Source organism: Solanum dulcamara, chromosome 12, assembly GCF_947179165.1.
Source record: "Solanum dulcamara chromosome 12, daSolDulc1.2, whole genome shotgun sequence".
Taxonomy (NCBI): domain Eukaryota; kingdom Viridiplantae; phylum Streptophyta; class Magnoliopsida; order Solanales; family Solanaceae; genus Solanum; species Solanum dulcamara.
In genome coordinates this window covers 32,373,515-32,382,638 of record NC_077248.1, presented here as the reverse complement: position 1 = coordinate 32,382,638, position 9,124 = coordinate 32,373,515, and the positions used below count along the sequence as shown (strand labels likewise).

The following is a 9,124-nucleotide window of genomic DNA, read 5'->3' as shown; positions in this document are numbered from 1 at the left end:
TTATAGGACTTGGTTGGATTGGATCCATGAGGTTGATCGTTCATACCCTGGCAAAGTATGGATGGACGTGGCAACATCGTCGGATTATTGTACTATCGCTCGCTCATATGGCGATAGTTGTCGGTTAGAGAAACTCCCAATTGAATGGATAGTGCTTGATATGATTGGCTTGATTGTGATTGGAGATGATTGAGTTGAATTGTAAAACATTGCATAGTTTAATTTGCATATTTATTGAGTTGAGTCCTTTGAGTTGATTATTGAGTTGATGGTATATGATTGGATTGGGTTAGACGAATTGTGATTGGATTGTATATGATTTGGTTGGATATGTGATAGGATTGGATTAGAGGAGATGTGATTGAATTCGAGTTAACGGTATATGATTGGAGTGGGTCGGATGATATATGATTGAATTGGATTGAATGATTTAATTGAATTGTATCGTACATGATTAGACTGGATTGGATGGTTTATGATTGGTCTTTGTCTAAAAATTGTATTCTTAGTTTAGACTTATGATGCTTTGATTGAGTCTCTCTTATCTTTCTGATTTTGAGATATTTGAACAAACGTTATTCTTCCTTGAGGTATGTTTCATTCTGCCATATTACATACTCGTACATTTTATATACTGACGTCCATTTGGACCTGCATCGTTTCATGATGCAGAGACAGGTTTAAGAGATCGTCAATAGGAGCACCATTGATGATCTATTTACACTCAGCGTATTGGTGAGTCCTCCCCTACATTCGGAGGACACCGCTTATGTTATTCTTGCGTTGAGTTAGCCCTTTCAATTTGATTTGAGGTAGCTATGAACATGTCATTGGCACCATTTAGATAGTAGTGATAGAAGCTTCATAGACTAGATAGTGATGAGTCGATTGAGTATTTTGTTCCTTGAATTATTCTTGTCAAACTATTTTTAAATGACAAATATCGGAGTTGAATTGTTGGCCCATGGCCTTTATTCTTTAAGTTAGATTGACGATTTGAGTTGCCCGCCAAATATTCTCTTTATTTTTTTTGTCTTCCGCTAATTGAATGAATGAACGGATGTGTGATCAGGCTATGTGGTTCGCTTGGGAGCTAGAAATGGTTTCTGAGTGCCGGTTACGTCTAGGGTACCCTCCCGGGGCGTGACAAAAGCCTTCTGTGGAAAGCATTGAAAAAGGTTTAAACAGAGAAGCGAATACTTTTGTTTGGAACTCCGTTCGAGAATAACATCAAAGAATTTTACAACACTCTCATCATAGTTAGTCGAAAGTTTTGCTGTAGATTCAGAGCAGAAATGCGCTTCTCTTAGCAGTTCCATTGACAAGAATGCTCGAGCATTGTAAGAGCTTAGGGATATTATTTAATCACTTGTCCATACTAGCAATGAAGATATAAAGGAGGTAAGCCTTCTGGGTATGGCTGTATAGGGAAAATCGATAAACCGCACCAAATTGACAAACCGAACCAAACCGGAAAAAAAAACCCGACTAGTGGTTTGGTTTGACTTGGTTTGGTGTTTGGAAAAAAAAACCCGACCATTATAGGGTTGGTTTTGTTTTAACTAAAAAAAGTCAAACCGAACCCAAACCGATCTGATTATAGATATACTACTTTTAAATTATGTTATACATAAAAATATTTATTAAAATGTAATTTAGAAATATTTTTTAAAAAAATTTCATAATTTTTGTTTTCTTTCTTACATTTAGATTTGGACTTGAGAAGCTCATCTAAATAATATACAAAAAAGCTCATCTTATAAAGTTATATTATAAAGTTAAAACTTCAAACAGTATTCTGCCTCCATCTTATATGTTGATATTTTGTAGTAGAACTCTTTTTAAGAAACACTGTTCTGTGCTTTTTATTAGATACTATGAAAAATCCGAGAAACCCAAAAAAATTTGAAAAATCCGAGAAAAATTGATATCGAAAAATTCGACGTTTATTAGTTTGGTTTGGTTTATAGATTTAATAACCCGACACAAATGGTTTGATTTGATTTATAAAAAATTCGAACCAACTCGGTCCATGTACACCCCTACTTCTGGGTATAAAAAATAGGAAAAATTATGCGAATAAGGAAACATATATTAGTTAATTCGTTAACATAGCTATATTTTAGCTAATTTACAATTCGCCACTCACATTTAACATTAATTACGGTTCGAGTTTGTATAGTTTGCACGATTGTATAATTTGAAATTTGTATAACTTTTGTATAATGTAATTTTGTATAATATAATTTGTATTACTGTTTAAAGCTCAGATGTTTGTGTTTGTATAAATTCGTTATTTTAAGTTTATTCAAAAATAGCTCAATTATACAAACTCATCCAATACAAACCAGCTAATTATATAAACACGCGAATTATACAAACGAGACAGGTTAAACTATAGCTACAGTCCGTAAATATGCAAACTGTAGCTAAACAACATAATTAAAATACTTCTAGTAGTTATTTGTGAAATTTTCTCTAAAAATACAGTAATACACTTGAAGCCCACAGATTTGCAGGAGTTGCTTAAAAGAATTTCAGAGAACCTGAGCTCTTTTCATGAACAAAATCTGGTGTCTCTAATCTCTGTTCACCCTTCATTAGTGACAAATAGGATGGAGTTCTCTGAGTTAGAATGTCATCTCAAAGAAAGAAGATGTTGGTTGGATCTAGATATAGGAGTAAAAATGAAATTTGTCGTTGAACTAATCAGACTTTGCAATGGGCAGAAGAAGAGGGTTATAATATTTAGCCAGTTACTTGATCCTCTAAACCTGATCAAGGAGCAACTCAGTTCTCTCTTCGGCTGGACTTTAGGCCGAGAGAATCTCAATATGGATGAGAAACTTGATATAAAGCAGTGGCAGATATCAATAAATACTCTTAATGACCCAAAGAGTGATGTAAAAGTGCTTCTTGCATCGTTAAAAATTTGTTTAGAAGGAATAAGTCTTAATAGGGGCCTCAAGAGTGGTTTTTCTTGACGCTCAATGGACTCCCTCAGTAGAACAACAAGCCATCAGTCGAGCCTAAAGGAATGGTCAGACAACATTTGATCATGTTTACTGTCCAGTGACATCGAAATGGGAGGTTGACAAGATCAAACAACAAAGTAGAAAAAAATATCATTTAGAAGTACTTTTGTCCAGGAATGAAGAGAATAGTTCACATTCTGTGTCAGAGGATAACATACTTGAATCCATGGTTAAACATGAGGGCTTCCGCTATATAGTTGAAAAACTATCTCATGCTTCGAGGAGTTAATTAGGTTAGTATGTGCTTTAATTTCTTCTCGGTTCCTGGTATTTAGTGTATTTTGTTTACTGCCTATCTTTGATAGACGGCTCAAATGCTTTCTCTCTTTCTTGTCAGCTCAGCTGGAGTGTTTGTTAGGTTAACATTTTTATCTTTTTCTTATTCTTTTCCTTCTGGTTTCAGGCACTTTGACGCAATTCTATGGATTTGGTATACAGAAAAAAGAAATGATGCAAGAATGTTTAGATTTACACCTGGTTATGAAGAATGCAGATAGGATTTTAGGGATGTTCTATGTTCTGATTAGAGTTGACTTATATTTAAAATAATTCATTGAACTTCTAAACAATGTAACTTAACTCATTTAGAACGTGTTGAATTATATACACGTTTTTGGGATTTCTATTTCCTTTATGAAGAGGTCGATGTACCAAATTTATGATTTTCTTTGATATGTATAATTGAATTTGATTGTAATTGGCGCAAATGTCACACATTAAAGTCTATTTACTTAGTCAACTAACTTTTTAAATTTATAACAAATTTTTATTTTAAAATAAAAAATATCCGATTGTGTCATTACATTTGTAAAAATCAAACATGACACGTGAATCACAAAGTAATTATGTTATCACAGACAAAGAGTTTCTTATTATTTCTACATTATGTAACATATCGTTAGATTGTTTAATTACTATCTTAATAATTATACAACCAAATAAACAAAAAATAATTCCATACACATCCTAAGGAAATTCAGCACCAGATGCCTGAAAAATATATCCACTTTAGGCTTTGAAATTTATTTTCATGCTATAAATATTTGATAGCAATATTAAAAAACATGTGCTACTATAGTGTACTAATGGTGGTGCAATTTGATGGATTCAGGGGATGCCTCTGTTCCAAATTGTGATCCTATCGATTTTCGAATTTTTCAGTGAATACTGGAGAGGATGTGAGGAGGAAGTTCAGTGCAGGAACTTATGAGTCCATCATGAAATGGCCTTTCGTCGAGGAGAATGATTCGGAGGCTGCTGCAAATACTTGGGGATCTTGGTCCAATGTTGGGTTAAGGAGTCCTATAATGAATGCAACAGATGAGGTTGTTTCATCTACCTCAAGCATGTGTAGGACAACAGACACATTGGAAGAGTTTACTAATACGACCACATCTTCTGAGTCATCAGACTTTGAAGCTTCAAGTGATAATGATAATGATGACCCCAATGACAAGGATTACCGGGTAAATCATCAAGTTCTACCTAATCTGATGATATAAGAAGTGATTTTGATGAGGAGGAATCAGAAGATGATGATGTGAGCTGTCCTATAGAGCAAAAAAACAATGAAGAAACACTTTTCTTTTCAATTAGGAACAAATTTAACTTTTATTCTGCTGCACACATGTTCAACTGAATCTAAATTCATGGCCGTTTTTCCTATAGCTTTGCCGTGACAAGCTGGACGTTAATTGAGAACTGAGGTGTGCATGATAAGAGTTGGGGAATGGCAGCTGGTTCTATGCCTCAGAGATACGTAATAAGTTCTTGAAGGTGAAACTTTTGACAGTATGCGATGGCCTAATGTTCTCTTTCAATTAAACAGACATCCTAAAAATTTACAGCAGTAAATGGAATTAGTTTGGCGAGGTTTCTTAGTCCATAAATTAATATTTATACTTAGATAGCCCTGGTTACATGTTCTTTTTCCATCCTTATTTTTTATTTTATAAACTTTGCTCTCCAATTTATTTATTGCTCACTCTTAAATTCTTTAACTTATGTCATCTGCAGGCTGAGAGAGACATGGAAGAAAATATTTTGGAGAGAACTCGAGAACTTAGACTTACATGATCAAGCACAATAAATAAATTTTGCATTGTCCACTAAGAATCAGATTACAAGATAAAACTGCCTGTAAAGAAGTAGTAGAAGCATTAACAACATAAACATCCTAGCCGTGCCTCACAAGAAAGAGATAAAGCATTTGAGCCATTTTTCAAAGACTGGCAGTTGACAAAATAAACTAAACAAGTTGGATTGCCTCATGTACCATCAAATGAGAACAAAGCACATACTAACCTAACTTCTCCTTTTTGAAGGTTGGTTACAAGAATTTAAGCATGTAGTAGGCACCACACGAGGTGCATGAGATAGTTTTTCAAAAATATGACGGAGGCCCTCATGCTTAACCATGGATTCAAGTATGTTATTCTCTGACACAGAACATGAAGTACTCTCTTCATTCCTGGACAGAAGTACATCTGAATGATATTTTTTTCTACTTTGTTGTTCGATCTTGTCAACCTCCCATTTCGATGTCACTGGACAGTAAACATGAACAAATTTTGTCTGACCATTCCTGTAGGCTCGGCTGATGGCTTGTTGTTCTACTGAGGGATTCCAGAGAATGTCAAGCAAAACCACTCTTGAGGCCCCATATAAGACTTATCCCGTCTAAACAGGCTTTTATCGATGCAAGAAACACTTTGACATCACTCTTAGGGTCATTAAGAGAATTTATTGATATCTGCCGCTGCTTTACATCAAGTTTCCCATCCATATAGAGAATCTGTAGGCCTAAAGTCCAGCCAAAGAGAGAATTGAGTTGCTCCTTGATCAGGTTTAGAGGATCAAGTAACTGGCTAAATATTATAACCCTCTCCTTCCGCCCACCACAGAGTCTGATCAGTTCAATGACAAATTTCATCTTTACTCCTATATCTAGATCCAACCGACATCTTCTTTCTTTGAGATGACTTTCCAACTCAGAGAACTCTTCCTGTTTGCATCTAATGAAGGATGAACAGAGATCAGAGACACTAGATTTTGTTTGTAAAGCAACTCCTTCTGCAACTCTGTAGGTTTCAAGTATATTATAGTATCCCGTATACCTGGAAGGCTTACCTTCTTTACATTTTCGCTACATTTATGGACAAGAGGTGAAATAATATCCCTAATATCTTCCAACGCTCGGGCATTCTTGTCAATTGAACTGCTAAGAGAAGCCCATTTCTGCTCCGAATCTGCAGCAAACTTTGGACTAACTACACAGAGAGTGTTGTACAGCTCTTTGATGTTATTTTGGAATGGAGTTCCAGATAAAAGTATGCGCTTCTCTGTTTCAACCTTTTTCAAAGCTTTACACACAAGGCTGTGCTCATTCCGAGCAGTGTGCCCTTCTTCAAGGACCAGAAGACCAGGAAATTTTAAAAGTATTTCTCTAGTCTCTTTGGCATAACCGTCTCCATCTTCTCCTGTGAGAATCCTGAACAAGTCATAGCTGATTCCCAAAACATTCTTACTTTTCGCCCAGAATTTCAGCTTCACCATGCGTATAAGGTGTGTATATTTTTTCACAACACAGGATAAACAGTGAAAGACACCAACAGTACCTTCATTTTCCTTTATAGAGAAGTCTTTGTTGTTCAAGTTGTGGAAGGGAATGTCCACCGCCCATTTCTGGAACTTGGCTTCCCAGTTAAGAAGCAAACTGGATGGAGCTATGATTACAGGCCGTCACTTTGGAAACAATTTCAAAAATGACCGAAGAAATACTATGGTGAATCGGGTTTTTCCAGTGCCAGGTGGGTGTGAGATAATGCATCCTCCCTTACTTTCACATAAGGCTCTCTCAGCCTCTCAAGAGTTATATATCCAGCAATGTTGTTCCACACGAACTCAAATCCTCCACGTTGATGAGGATACATTGTTGCTTTGGCACTTGGGGGAACTAAATCCCACACGGTTCCTTCTCCATAACTATGAGAATCCTCGGCTGCAGAAAAATCAGAAACTCTGAAGCCGTCAACATCCAAGAGTGATGGCGACTCTACAAAATATTTTCTTTCATACCCCCCTTGAGTTCTCTGAGCCTGCAGATAACAGAAGTTCAACAATTTTAGATAAAAGACAGAATCTATTAAAGTAATAACAACATATCTTGTAAATTCAGTTCCAAATTGAAAAGAAAAGTGCTTGATAGGGCAAAACTCGTATACTTACAAAAGGAGGGAAGATGTACTTGCTTTCCAAATGGACATATGAACAAACTGAACATATGAGTCCAATTTGTTCATCTAGAACAAGATTGTGGTTCCCCATCTTACAGTCACTTATTTGTCCACTCTGCATCGACGAAACAGATAGATTTGTAAAGCCAATATGTGATTCTTCGATACACATGTCCATTTCAATTTCCTTTTCCCATTCTTCTTTCTCTGGCGGAAGAGGTTCCTCGTCTTCAAAACGGAATATTAAAGGAAGTGTTTCTTTGACAGGAACATGTTCCCTGTCTCCAGTAGGAGTGAGTTTACTATGATCATCAACATTTTTTTATAGAATCAACAATAAACTTCAGAAACTCAGACTCTTCAAGAATCTTCCTTCGATCCTTTCGAAGAACATCCTTTTGAACAACAACATTTTTCACCGAGTCATCAACCTCGCAGTACTCTTCAGAAGAGGAGTTAGACTCCTCTTCCTCACTAAGAAGAATGGGGCTGCTACAATTTCCATTCTTTTTGGACTTGGAAAGTGAGCTAGGTCGAAGAAGATATGCTTGGCCTTTGTTGTGCTTTTCACCCTTAACTAGCTGAGGTACTAGCCCCCGATTCATCTCCTTTTTTTCCTTCTTCATTCTCCTTAGGACAGGTCAGATCGAAATCACTTGTTATATCATCAGAAGTTGATGATTCAATCACCCGGTAATTCCTGTCTTCGGGGTCATCATTATCTTCATCAGATGAAGATTCGAATTCCGACTCAGAATATGAGGTTGTATCAGTAAACTCTTCGGATTCGTCCGCTGTCCTACACATGCTTGACGTAGAAGAAACAACCTCACCTGTTGCATTCAGCATAGGAGCAGCCTCCTCCTCAATGATAACAACATCATTATCACTCTCCTCCAACGAATCATCATCATTAGATATTCTCTTGACGAAAGGCTGATTCGTGAAGGACTCACAATTTCCTGGACTAAACTTCCTCCTCCCATTGATTTCCACATTTCTCTCGACACCTCCAGAAAGCTCCACCATTTTTCTTTTCTTTCCATAACTAACATTCATAGAATTAATATTTTGAGTCAACTTGTTCCTCTTCTCAATTAACTCGACCATATATTTTAAAGATTGTTGTCTAGTCCTCTTCTTTGAAACAGAGCCATCCCCTGAATCCATCTGAATCAAAATACACAATTTTCGTTATCAATCAAAATGCACACGCATACATGTACTCAACTATTTTTACAAACACTAACCTGAATAAAGAAAACTTTTTTCCGCCGTCAAATCAATTGTTGAAACTGTAAAAACAGGTGATAGAGACTGATGTGTTTGAATAAATTGAATGCATAGACACACTTATATATAGAATGAAATAGAGAAACAGAACAAAAGAAACGTGACTTAGATGAGTCTTTTTTGCGTGAGAGAGAAACGAGAAAAATTATCTGTCAAGTGTGTGCATTTTGTGACAGATTAGAATCTGTAAAGTGTGAACATTAAATCTTCCACATAAATTCAGCAGTCAAAATTTAATATATAACTGTTCCTCTAATTTTAAATATATATTTATTGTGTTACAACTGTAATTTCTTTATATATATAAATGGGAGGTTCATTTATTAACAATCTCCAGAATAATTAAAACCCAAATTAGTAATAAAGTCATAATCATATTTGGTAGGTTACAAAGTAGCTTAAACTTTTTTGGAAGGTTATAAATAGGGTTATTCATGGTTATGGTTAAAAAATCAAAATCGAACCACAATTCAAATCAAACCGATTAAAAAAACTGATATTTGGTTTTGGTTTGGTTTGATTTTAGATTTTGAAAACTGATATTAGTTGATTTGATTTTGA

The 9,124-nt window shown here is 35.6% G+C and overlaps 1 pseudogene; it reads right to left on the bottom strand.

Moving 5' to 3' along the window:
- Nucleotides 1-5,176: 5,176 nt before the first annotated feature.
- On the bottom strand, nucleotides 5,177-8,520 carry LOC129877191 (SNF2 domain-containing protein CLASSY 4-like; annotated as a pseudogene).
- Between the last annotated feature and the right edge of the window lie 604 nt (nucleotides 8,521-9,124).